Source organism: Octodon degus, unplaced genomic scaffold (genome assembly GCF_000260255.1).
Source record: "Octodon degus isolate 3935 unplaced genomic scaffold, OctDeg1.0 scaffold00006, whole genome shotgun sequence".
Taxonomy (NCBI): Eukaryota; Metazoa; Chordata; class Mammalia; order Rodentia; family Octodontidae; genus Octodon; species Octodon degus.
In genome coordinates, this window is record NW_004524582.1 from 20,852,880 (window position 1) to 20,863,525 (window position 10,646).

A 10,646-nucleotide genomic window follows, 5' to 3' on the forward strand; every position below is an offset into this window, starting at 1 on the left:
GCTTACACAGCACATTTGGTTGCAGTTTTTGCTTGTCCCTTGTAGTTTAGAAGACTGTCTATCCTGTCCCTTTCTTTCTGTTCCTTATTGTTGAGCTATTAAAGAAACCTGGCCAGCCAGGTGTGGTGGTACATGCTTATAATCCCCAAGCTACTCCAGGGGTTAGGCAAGAGGACTTCAAGTTCAAGGTAAAAGCCGGCCTGAGTTCTGTCCCTGGTATGTGGGGGGACAAAGGAGGGAGGGAGAGGAGAGAAGGAGGGATAGGGAAAAAGGAGGAGGAAAGGAAGAGAGGAGGGGAGGGGAGGATAAGGGGGAGAGGAAGAAAGAGAATGAATAGGGGAGAGTGACAGACAGACAGATGGACAGACACAGACAGACAGACACTAGGTCAACTATGTATAGAAGCCACATCAGGATTATGTCTTAATAGTACCCTTTCCTTAGCTTCTCTATCTCTGTCCTTTCTTTAAATGAAGAAGCAAGATCTAAAAGGCTCATTTTCTCATTCTATATTTTTAAAGCAAACGTTCTTCATAAATGGTTTCATTTATTTTGCAAATGCTTTTGGGGGCTTAGCATGTTTCAAGTTTGGGGAATTATAAAATACTATATATGTTAAAATATGAAACAATATATAATGTTGAATTCTATGAATTACATAACACTATATGTCATAGTCCTGTCATTAAAGATCTTATAGCCTGTCAGGGAGGTAGGTATATAAAGCAATCAATATAATAGCATGAATGGCAGGGAGGATTTGGGTGGGGATATAAATACTAGTAGGGGCACCAAAGATACTGAGAAGGGTCTAAAGGAGTTGGATGTTGGGAGGGGAAGGAGTTTGATACTTGAAAATGAGGAATGGCAGGTTATGCTGAGGTCTGTGTGTAGGTAGGAGGAGCCACAAAAATACACTGGAGCAAGCTCTCAGGGGTATACATGCACAATTTATATTGTGTGCAGCGGCAAGTCTGGAAAATACTTACCTGAGTTTGGGGGTGTGGAGAAGTTGCGGGCTCCCAGTGTACCTCTCAGCACTGTCGTGTGAGCAGATGTGTCCAGAATTGAGCTCAGTGAAGACTCTATTTTTTTTTTTTTTTTTTTTTTGACTGAACCAGGGATTGAATTTAGACCCTTGCGCTTGCTATGGAAGCACTTATTCCACTGAGCCATCTCCCCGGCCCACAGTGAGGACTCTTCAGATCCTGTTCTCCTTTGCTAGAGTGTTGCCCCAGATGGAAGTTGACATTTGGCTATTTTAATGCCCCATGACATGTTTATTCTGCCCTGTGGTCCAGGAAGCAGCCTACGTAACCATGGAAATAGTTGAGGTTCCCATTCCCACAGAAGGTGAAGAGCAGAGATATGTTGTTTTTCATGCCATGCAGATTATATTTATTTCTGTGCCCTGGATGGCTGGGGATGCGCATCACGTTGTGGTGTGAGCAGCAGCCAGTGGGACAGGACTGCTCCCTCGTGTCCAGCCAATGGCAGATTTCCTCAGCCCATTTTGCTCATTAGTGATGGGAAGATGAACCCTGTTTAGTGACTAAACAGCTGATCTCCGATTCTGGAAAACTTTAAGAGTGACTCAAATAAACCAGTTGTTTGAAAGTTGTTATGTTTGTGTCTAGATGCCTGCCTAAGGCCTCCTGTAACCATAGGGTGGACTTCTAGAGTTTGTGACAGATTCATCGTCCAATGGGTGTGAGTGCTACAGCAAAGAGAGAGAGAACTAACCAACACAGAAGGGCTGGAACACAGATAGGACACCCTATACCACCCTCCTTACAAAGTGTGTCTCTTGGGTCCATCTTTGCTACTGGAATCCAAGGGCTGGAGGTGACAGCATTACAAAATGTTGACATCCAGTCCCAAACCCTATCCACATTTATGAGGGTGGGGTGCAGTCACTGTATTTGTTTACTCTGAAATGTCCAGGTGATTCTAATGCAATCAGGTTTGCAAACAACCCATGCAAAGAGAGGTCGGCCCAGACAGGCAGGCAGGAGGGGCACAGGAGTGAAACACTAGCACTCCCACTCCCACTCCCAAATGTGGACTAAGCCTCTCTGCTCTCCCAGGGTCCTGGGATGGCCCATGCAGGATTACAGCAGTGCCGCTTGGCAGGGAAGGGAGCCTCTAAAAAGAAGGCTGCAGAGAAGAAAGTAGGCTTGGCTTACAGTGTTGCCTGGCATTGGCTGTAGAGTCACGAGCCAGCAGGGTGACCATCCAGACGCCCCGGGCTGGGCAGCGAGGCATAGGATCACTGTCCCTGGTACAAGCTCTGCTGGGAAGCACCATGGGGAGCTCTGGTCATGTATTCCGAGGTGGAGTGAGAGCTTTGTCAGATAACAATGAGCACTTGCTCACTGGAAAGTAAATTACTGAATAATAGCAACCACAGCAACTAAAACCCAAGCCGCAGTCTATTGTCTATGTATTAGGGTTCATAGATGTTTCAAATTTACTTAATGTGGAGGTTCTCTTTCTTCTCTAAAATTTGTGTATTGAAGAAAATAGGTCATTGATCTCTCAGTCATTTCTTCACACAATTGATAAAATTTACAGTTTGCATATTACTCCACTGTGTTGCTTCTCAGGGCATGCACAACAGTCTCAGAATCACAACCTCAGCGTTGTTATTAAGAGGAGACCAACTTTGAAAAGTTTATATATTTAGTGGGAGCGGCAGTTCTGTTTTTCCCTTAGGGTACACCCCACTAGGAATAAACAAATTACTATATTTTACCATCCCTTGGAATTCTCTCTCTCATTGTGAAACTGCGTGCACAGTAAAGTTCATCTGTTTCATTTTACTTTTTATTATTAGTAATTGATTTTTTAAAATTTAATTTTACTTTAAAATCATGTAAATTATTTGCATGGTTCCAAAGTCAAATCTAAAAAGCACAGCTACGAGACCAACTCCCCTGAGGTAACCATTTTCTTTTAATTTTTATGGTTTATTCTACCATCATGCTATTAATATAAGCAGCAATTTGCATATATTCATACTCTCTTCACTCATAAAAGACATTATGTACCCTACATTTGGGTGGATATTGGGAAATCTCAAGTCTGTACTGTGCCAAGATTGTTTTTACTCTGAATCATAGTTTGACGTTCTGTTAAGTGTGATTTTGAATGATAATTCTTTAATATAAAAGTGATTATTAAATTTATAATTTTATACTTTTCTCTATTTAATGTAGTATTCTACTTGACCTTCTATCTAGTTTTTGTTCTAATAGATGAAGACTATTTGGGTTTACATATTTATTTTGCAACCTAGTTTTTGCAAAGTTTTGTTAATTTTAGTGTTTTTTATTGCTTCTATTGGGTATCCAGATGTATGATATATTTTCATCTGCAAATAACATTTTTCTGTTTTCTTTCTAACTCATGTGTCTCTAAAAACTCCAACTTTTCCTTAATTAATTGCATTGACTAATATACTTCCGACAAAATGCATGCTGAGTATCATTTCATTTAGCTCTAACTTCCACGTAAATGTCTCCAGCTGTATTGTGAATATATGACTTGTGATCACTACAGTGGAAGTTTCAATGTAAAATAAAAATTTTACAGTGAAAGAAACACGACCATTTACCCCCTCATAGAGCGCCCCCTCTTTGACCACATTCGTTCCCACGTGCCTGCCACATTCTCTAGCAGCTCTGGAAAGCCTCTTTCTCAAGTGCATCTCGTTACCTTCCAGAAGCTGCCTCAGCGTTCTCAACTGTACCTTTGGTGACCAGTTTGGCTTTGAGGAACAGTCACAGTGGACTGGAACCTGATCCTGTAAGTAAGGTGGACGCACATTGATACAAGCCTGCCTTTCCGTTGGGCGGCCCTGGGCAGCAGGGGTCACCGTGCTACTGACCACACATTATAAAGACAATCACAGAAAAGGACTTCCAGAACTGCCCGTGAAAGTGTAAAGAATGACAGAATAAGTGTTCTCAAAGGCAGGGGTGTTTTAAGGGGGATTACTGGCAATGTGTCTTTTACTGTAAGAATTATTTATTTACCTATATATTTGTATTTTTAGGGAAGGGTCTACAGGGTTTTCAGGGTCTCACTACTAGATCAGACTCAGTGATCTGCCTGTTTACAGCCTCCGAAGTACTGGGATTACAGGCACACACCACCCCCACCATGCCCAGTCTCAATTGCCCTCAGTGCAATTGAACCTTGGGCCCCTGTGCCTGCTTGCAGTCACTTTAATCTGTTGAGCTATTTGGCCAACCCTAAGAATTATCTATTTTTTTTTTTTTTTTTTTTTTTTTTGGTGGAACGGGGAATTGAACTCAGGGCCTTGCGCTTTCCAGGGAAGCACTTATTCCACTGAGCCATCTCCCTGGCCCCCAAGAATTATCTTTTAAATTTTGATCAGCCAGTGTAATGTCAATTTTACATATGTGGAGGAAATACCATTGACATTGCTTCCTTTTTATATAAATATGTATCAGAATTTGGCAAATGTCTTTTCTCCATCTGTGGAAGTAATGTTGAAGTAGGGTTTTGGCCTATTAACACAGAGTCCACCAAACAAATGGAAAAGAAAGCCTTCCTAAACACTGCAATACTAAATTCCCTGAGGTATCATGAGATTAATGGAACTTACCTTTGACCTCTACAATTATGAGAGGCTCACTGATGGCAGTCAGTTTCCGGACATTTATTAGTGCAGCAAACTGCTGTATACCTTCTTTGGCAAACTCTGTATAGTGAGTTATATGAAGACAATTCTTCCTATTGAACCTTTACATTCCTCAAAAATAATACATGATTATGCTGAATATTTTATGCATTTTTGAATTTAGGTTACTGATATTTTAATTGATTTTTTGCATCAATAGTCGTGTGAGAGGTCTATACATAATTTTCTATTTTGGTGTAATTTTGCCCAGTTTTGGCATCAATATTATATTCACTTTATAAAATATACTTAGAACTATTCATTATTTTTTCTTATTTCGGACTTAGACTCTTTGGTGCTGACAAATGCATAGTCACTGAGGAACACTGTGGCCAGTCCACTTACCTGCATCTACCTGTCAGCTGTAAGAAAGGAGGTGACATCCCAGGTGACTGCACCAGAGCCTTTGCCAGTGAGTTAAACTGAAAGCTGTGGACAGCTGTGCGGTAGATTCTGAGAGCTATTTTTTCTCATTTCAGAAGATTGGATAACATGGAGCAACTGCTCAGAAATGTTAGATACTACAATCAAATGAAGAAAGGAATGAGAGCTTGCTGAACACTGTGAATCCAAAGTCAAAATCAGTACTTGTGGCCTGGCAACAGGATGTATTTTGAACCGTAGTCTCCCGGCACCCCGTTGGTATGCAGTTCTGATTGTTGCAGACACCCTAAGATTTCATCGCCTTTTGCAGTGGAGAAGGAAGGAGAAAAGAATGAACACTGGATTACTTACCAAGAGTGAAGCTAGGTGGTAAGGGCATTCTCACTTGATTGCCTTTAATCCAAAGACTCTATCCAAATAGTTACTACTCATTGTCACTGTTTTCAGGTAAAGAGGCTAAGGCTTCAAATAGATAGGTGGCTTTAAACATGACTTCTGAAGTAGGAAATGGCAGAGAGAGCAAAAAAAAAAAAAAAAATTGGAAACAGTGGTATTGAGTATGATTTTAATTATTATGCATGATTTTTTTCTTTTTCTGACATTTTTTGGATATAACATATATTAATAGCGAAAGAAAAAATAAAGACACAATGCAATAAAAAAAATCCAATGGTCCACCTTTGCAGAAAATAAGTTCCAAATGTAGTTTTCCAGAACTTCACCTATTGAAATTCTTTGGAGTGAGTGACAATGAGATAGCAGCGGAGGAAGGGATCCTACTGGCCCAACACCTTGAAAGACAAGACATATTTTCCTATTCATTTGGAATATAGCCCACATAAAAAGGAAAAAAACTCATAATTTGCTACTTTTATGAAATTGTAATAATATTTAGGAACTGACAACTTGAGAAAAGTGTTTAAAATACCTAGGGTGCAGAAAAATGGCTCCCCAAAGATGACCACGTGCTAATTTCAGGAATCTGCACATATTACCTTCCCTGACCCTGAGATCTGGGGATTATCCTGGTACATCCTGGTGGATCCTGCAGTCTCACACGAGAAAGTAGAAACGCTTTCCTGGCTGTGGCCAGAGCTATCTGCAATGACAGTCACAGTGGTATATAGATAACAAGATCAGAGCATGCAAAGTTGTTGGCTCTGAACTTGAGGAGGGGGACAGGAGTCAAGGAACACAGACACCTTCTAAATGCTAAAAAATATGAGGAAACAAGCTCTTCCCTAGGGTTACACCCACATTGAAAACCACGTGACATTTCTGATCTTCAGATCTACTATACAATGGCAATTTCTCACAACAGTAAGAGAAAGCCAAAACAATCTTTTAAAGTTATTCACCTTTTGGCTATGGATTTGAAATAGTCTACCTTTAAAAATATTCTAAAGGAACCACAAGAAAAATCTCACTTTAGTTAGACTCTTCAAAAATTTAAATCCAGGGACCCGGGAGATGGCTCAGTAGAATAAGCACTTTCCTGGCAAGCGCAGGGCCCTGAGTTCAATCCCTGGTTCCGCAAAAAAAAAAAAATAAATAAAAATAAAAAATTAAATCCAGAAATCTGATGAGTATAAGGACACTGTAATCCTTGAATCTTGTTATAACAAAAGAGTTCTTTACTGGAGGAAGAAGGAGGAGGAGGAAGATAAAGGGAAAAAAGAGATAGTTTTATAAAAAATAAACTCATGTCTGGTTATGTAATCCTTTGTTACCAAAATAAATAATCCAAAATGTTTCAGCAATAGTTCAATAAATATTTATTAAGAATGAGAAAAAAGAGAAATTCTTTGGTATAAAAATGTATACAAGAATGTATGTGCGTGTGTATCATCTATAACAATTTAGCAAAAGTGGGTTGAAAAGCTACAATAAGAACAACATTTTGTTGACTTTTGGTTCTTTGCAACTCAGTACTAGGGGAATTGGAAAATTTTGAGATTCTGCCTTTTAAATTTTACTGACAGAATTCTGACTGGCAGGGGGCATCGTTGCTGTGTACTCTGATGGCTAGAACCGGCTCTGCGTCCCCCAGGGTTGTACATATTTTATGAAGGGGAGCAAAAGAGAGTTAAGAAAGGATGGCTGAAGCAGCACCTGCCACGTGTCGGCAGTCAGCGAGTGCTTGCTTCCTGCATTAAAGAATGCACAGCGGATTGCATGTTTTTTAAAAAAATATACATCTATAGTTGCATTTTCCCTTTCACAGTTTATGAAGGGCTGCAAATTCCTGAGGGTGACCCACTGCTAAGAGACAATTATAACTGTAGTAGTCCTCCAGGGGCTCCACCATCGGGATTGAAATAACGAAGGCATCTTATAGCCCATGTGTGGAGAAGTGCGTCTTGGATGGCCTTGGGGTTTCTTTCGTGCATGTCTTGCTTAGCTAACAAATGGTGGAACAACATAGTCTTGAATACGTGTAACTTCAGAATTTAAAACAGTACAGATTAAACGCTAACTTGGAAGGGCCGGCCTGATAGCTCAGCAGACTAAAGCGCCTGCTTAGGCAGAGCGCAGCGGCTGCGGTTTGATCCCCTGCATGCTGTTCCAACCCCGCCCACTGGGGGGGGGCGCTGAGATGGCAGTTAAGACTGCGCGTGGTGGCTCATGTCTGTACTCCCAGTACTTGGGGGGCTGAAAACAGGAGAAACACTACGAATCCGATCTGCGTAGTGAGACTCTGTAGACCCTGTAGATACTGTACTAAATTTAAAAAAAAATAAATAAAATAAAAAAAAAGCTAACATGGAGTGTTCTCAACCTCATTTGCATTCAAAGAAAGATCAATTATTATAACTAATTGGTACAAGTGCACTGCAATTTTGTGCGTCGTGCTGAGGATTTAACCCGGGGCTCTACATCTGCGAGCTACAGTTCCAACCTCCTTGCAAACTTTTTAAAAAATACTGACAAATTGCCTTTAAAATAGTAAAACTCTTCTATATTCTTTCCTAGTGATACCACGGACCATGTCTCCACCAATAAAAGTAGGTATTTCTTTATTTCTTCAATATCCTTGACTTTTTTTTTGGTTACTGATCTAATAGAAAAAAAGCATCCAGTGTTGATTTTTATTTTCTTGACTATTTGTGAGATGGAACATTTTCTATACTTTTATTGGCTATCTAGGTTTGTGAATTGTTTTATTAAATATTTTCTATAAAATTGCTTCTTCTTGCTTATTGGTTTATAAATTTTAAAAATTAAATTTGTTAATCTTTGGTCATTTCTGTTGCAAATATTTTCATCAATATTAATTCAGTTTACTATCTTATACAGGCAACAATTTTATGGCTATATTTGCCAATTATTTTGTTGTTGGCTTATGAGTCATATGCTTAATTTTGGGATATATTTGTATTGAAAAATCCCTCCTTGTAGTACGAAAAGAATAGTCCCCTTAAACTCTCATCTCTGTTTTTATTTACATGTGGCTCTGGAACCTCTGGAAATACAAAACTGAAAACAAGTGATTGTTCTTTGATGGAGTGAATTTTAAATAATAAAAATCTTGGGAGTGTTTCTCTTTCTGGGAAACATCGAATGGTAGATGATGCCTGTGCAGGGTCCGGAGACCTGGGGGACAGGCATGGGAGGCCGTGATGGCTTCCGCCAAGACTTCTGCAGTGGGTTTTGAGGAATTACTGCCTTTGAGGAAGCAGGTACAGGTGTGGCAGGGCCAGGTCCGCGGCCACAGGGCTCGAAGCAGTAAAGCCTAGGACAAGGAGTAGATTCCTGTCATCAAGCTGGGCTGGCTGGTCAAGGGCATGAAGATCAAGTCCCTGGGAGACATTTATCTCTTCTTACTCATCAAGGCATCTGAGATTATTGACTTTTTCCTGGACACATCCCTCAAGGACAAAGTTCCGAAAATCTGGCCTGTGCAGAAGCAAACTTGTGCTGGTCAGAGGACCAGTTTCAAGGCATTGGGGACTACAACAGTCATGTTGGCCTGGGTGTAAAGTGTTTCAAGGAAGTAGCCACTGCCATTCATGGGGCCATTATCCTGGCCAAGCTCTCCATTGTCCCTGTGTGGAGATGCTACTGGGGAAACAAGATTGGCAAGCCCCACACTGTTCCTTGCAAGCTGATGGCTGCTGTGGCTCTGTGTTGGTGCCTCTGATCCCCGCCCCCAAAGGCACTGGCACTGTCTCATTCCCTGTGCCCAAGAAGCTGCTGCTGGCTGCCTGGTATTGATGACTGCTACAGCTCTGCTAGGGGCTGCACTGCTACTTTGAGCAAGTTTGTTAAGTTTGCTGCCATCTCCAAGACCTACAGCTACCTGACCCCTTACCTCTGAAAAGAGACAGTGTTCACCGAGTCTCCCTACCAGGAATTCACCAGCCATCTTGCAAAAACCCACACCAGAGTCTCTGTCCAGAGGACTCAAGCTCCAGCAGTGGATAAAGCCTAAAGGGTTTTTACACAAGAAAAGTAAAATGAATGAAGTCTTGTCAAAAGACAAAAATAAAAATCTTGGTAGTGCACCTATCTTACCAGCTACTTTGGAGGTGGAAGAAGGACCATCCCTTTAGTTCAGGAATTTGAGACCAACCTGGACAGCAGAGCAAAAACCTTTATCTTTAAAAATTTGAAAAGAAGACAATGTCATGAATTGATGAGAACTAATAAAACATTACAGTGCAATAAAGAAAGAAGTTTCCTGCATCCCAGATGCTCTGAGAAAACTCTGAAGGCATGGTATTTAAGCTGAGACTTAAGTTAGGATCAAAAACTAGGAAGAAGTAATCCTGGTCAAAGACATTTTACAGAGAGAAAAACAAGCACATATGTTCTCAGCTTTCCATGACTGAAGTCAGAATGGAGGTGGAAGTATGGCGAGGGGGAAAGAGATGAAAGTGCTCAGAGAAGCAGGAGGCATCTAGACTGTGAGTGGCTTTTTGACCTGGAAAATGGTTGAGCTTTATTCTAAGAATGGGAGACCCTGAAGGATTTTTAACTAGGACATTTTGTGGGATGATTTACAATTTAAATTGTAAAGACCGTTTTCCACCTGCCATCCCTGAAGCTGCCACTAGAGGGAAGCAGGAGGCGGTGGGGCAGTCAAAGAGCAAGCCCTCAGCGTCCAGGCCTGTGGAGAACGCAAATGACAGCCTGATTCAAGGGGAGAGTAGGTCGCGAAGAGGAACAGAATGCATCTATAAGGACGGAGGGTAGGAACCATGTATACCTGAAAAAGGTGGATCTGACTGGAATGTTATAGATACATTTCTGAGATTTGTTTTGAGCAAATTACAACTGAACCATTCTGAAAGCAATTGAACCATTCTGAAAGAACGAATGCTTTTCCGGTAGCCATGCAAACCTGGAAGGGTGGCAGGGTGTAGGGGTTCTCCCAAGAGTTGAGCCTGCAGCCCATCAACTTGGAAATTTATTTGTTTTGTCCGTGCTCCCAAGGATGAGAGGGGGCCACCTGCTCCAGCCACCTCCGGAGACACCACCACGGGACTGATCACCAGAAAACCATCCGAAGGACATATGTCCCCCGAGACATCTTTCTCCTAATGGGTCAGTG

General features: G+C 41.2%; 1 pseudogene; it reads left to right on the top strand.

The window, feature by feature from the left end:
- The first annotated feature begins 293 nt into the window (after positions 1–293).
- Positions 294–9,524, top strand: LOC111812022 (annotated as a pseudogene).
- The last annotated feature ends 1,122 nt before the right edge of the window (positions 9,525–10,646 follow it).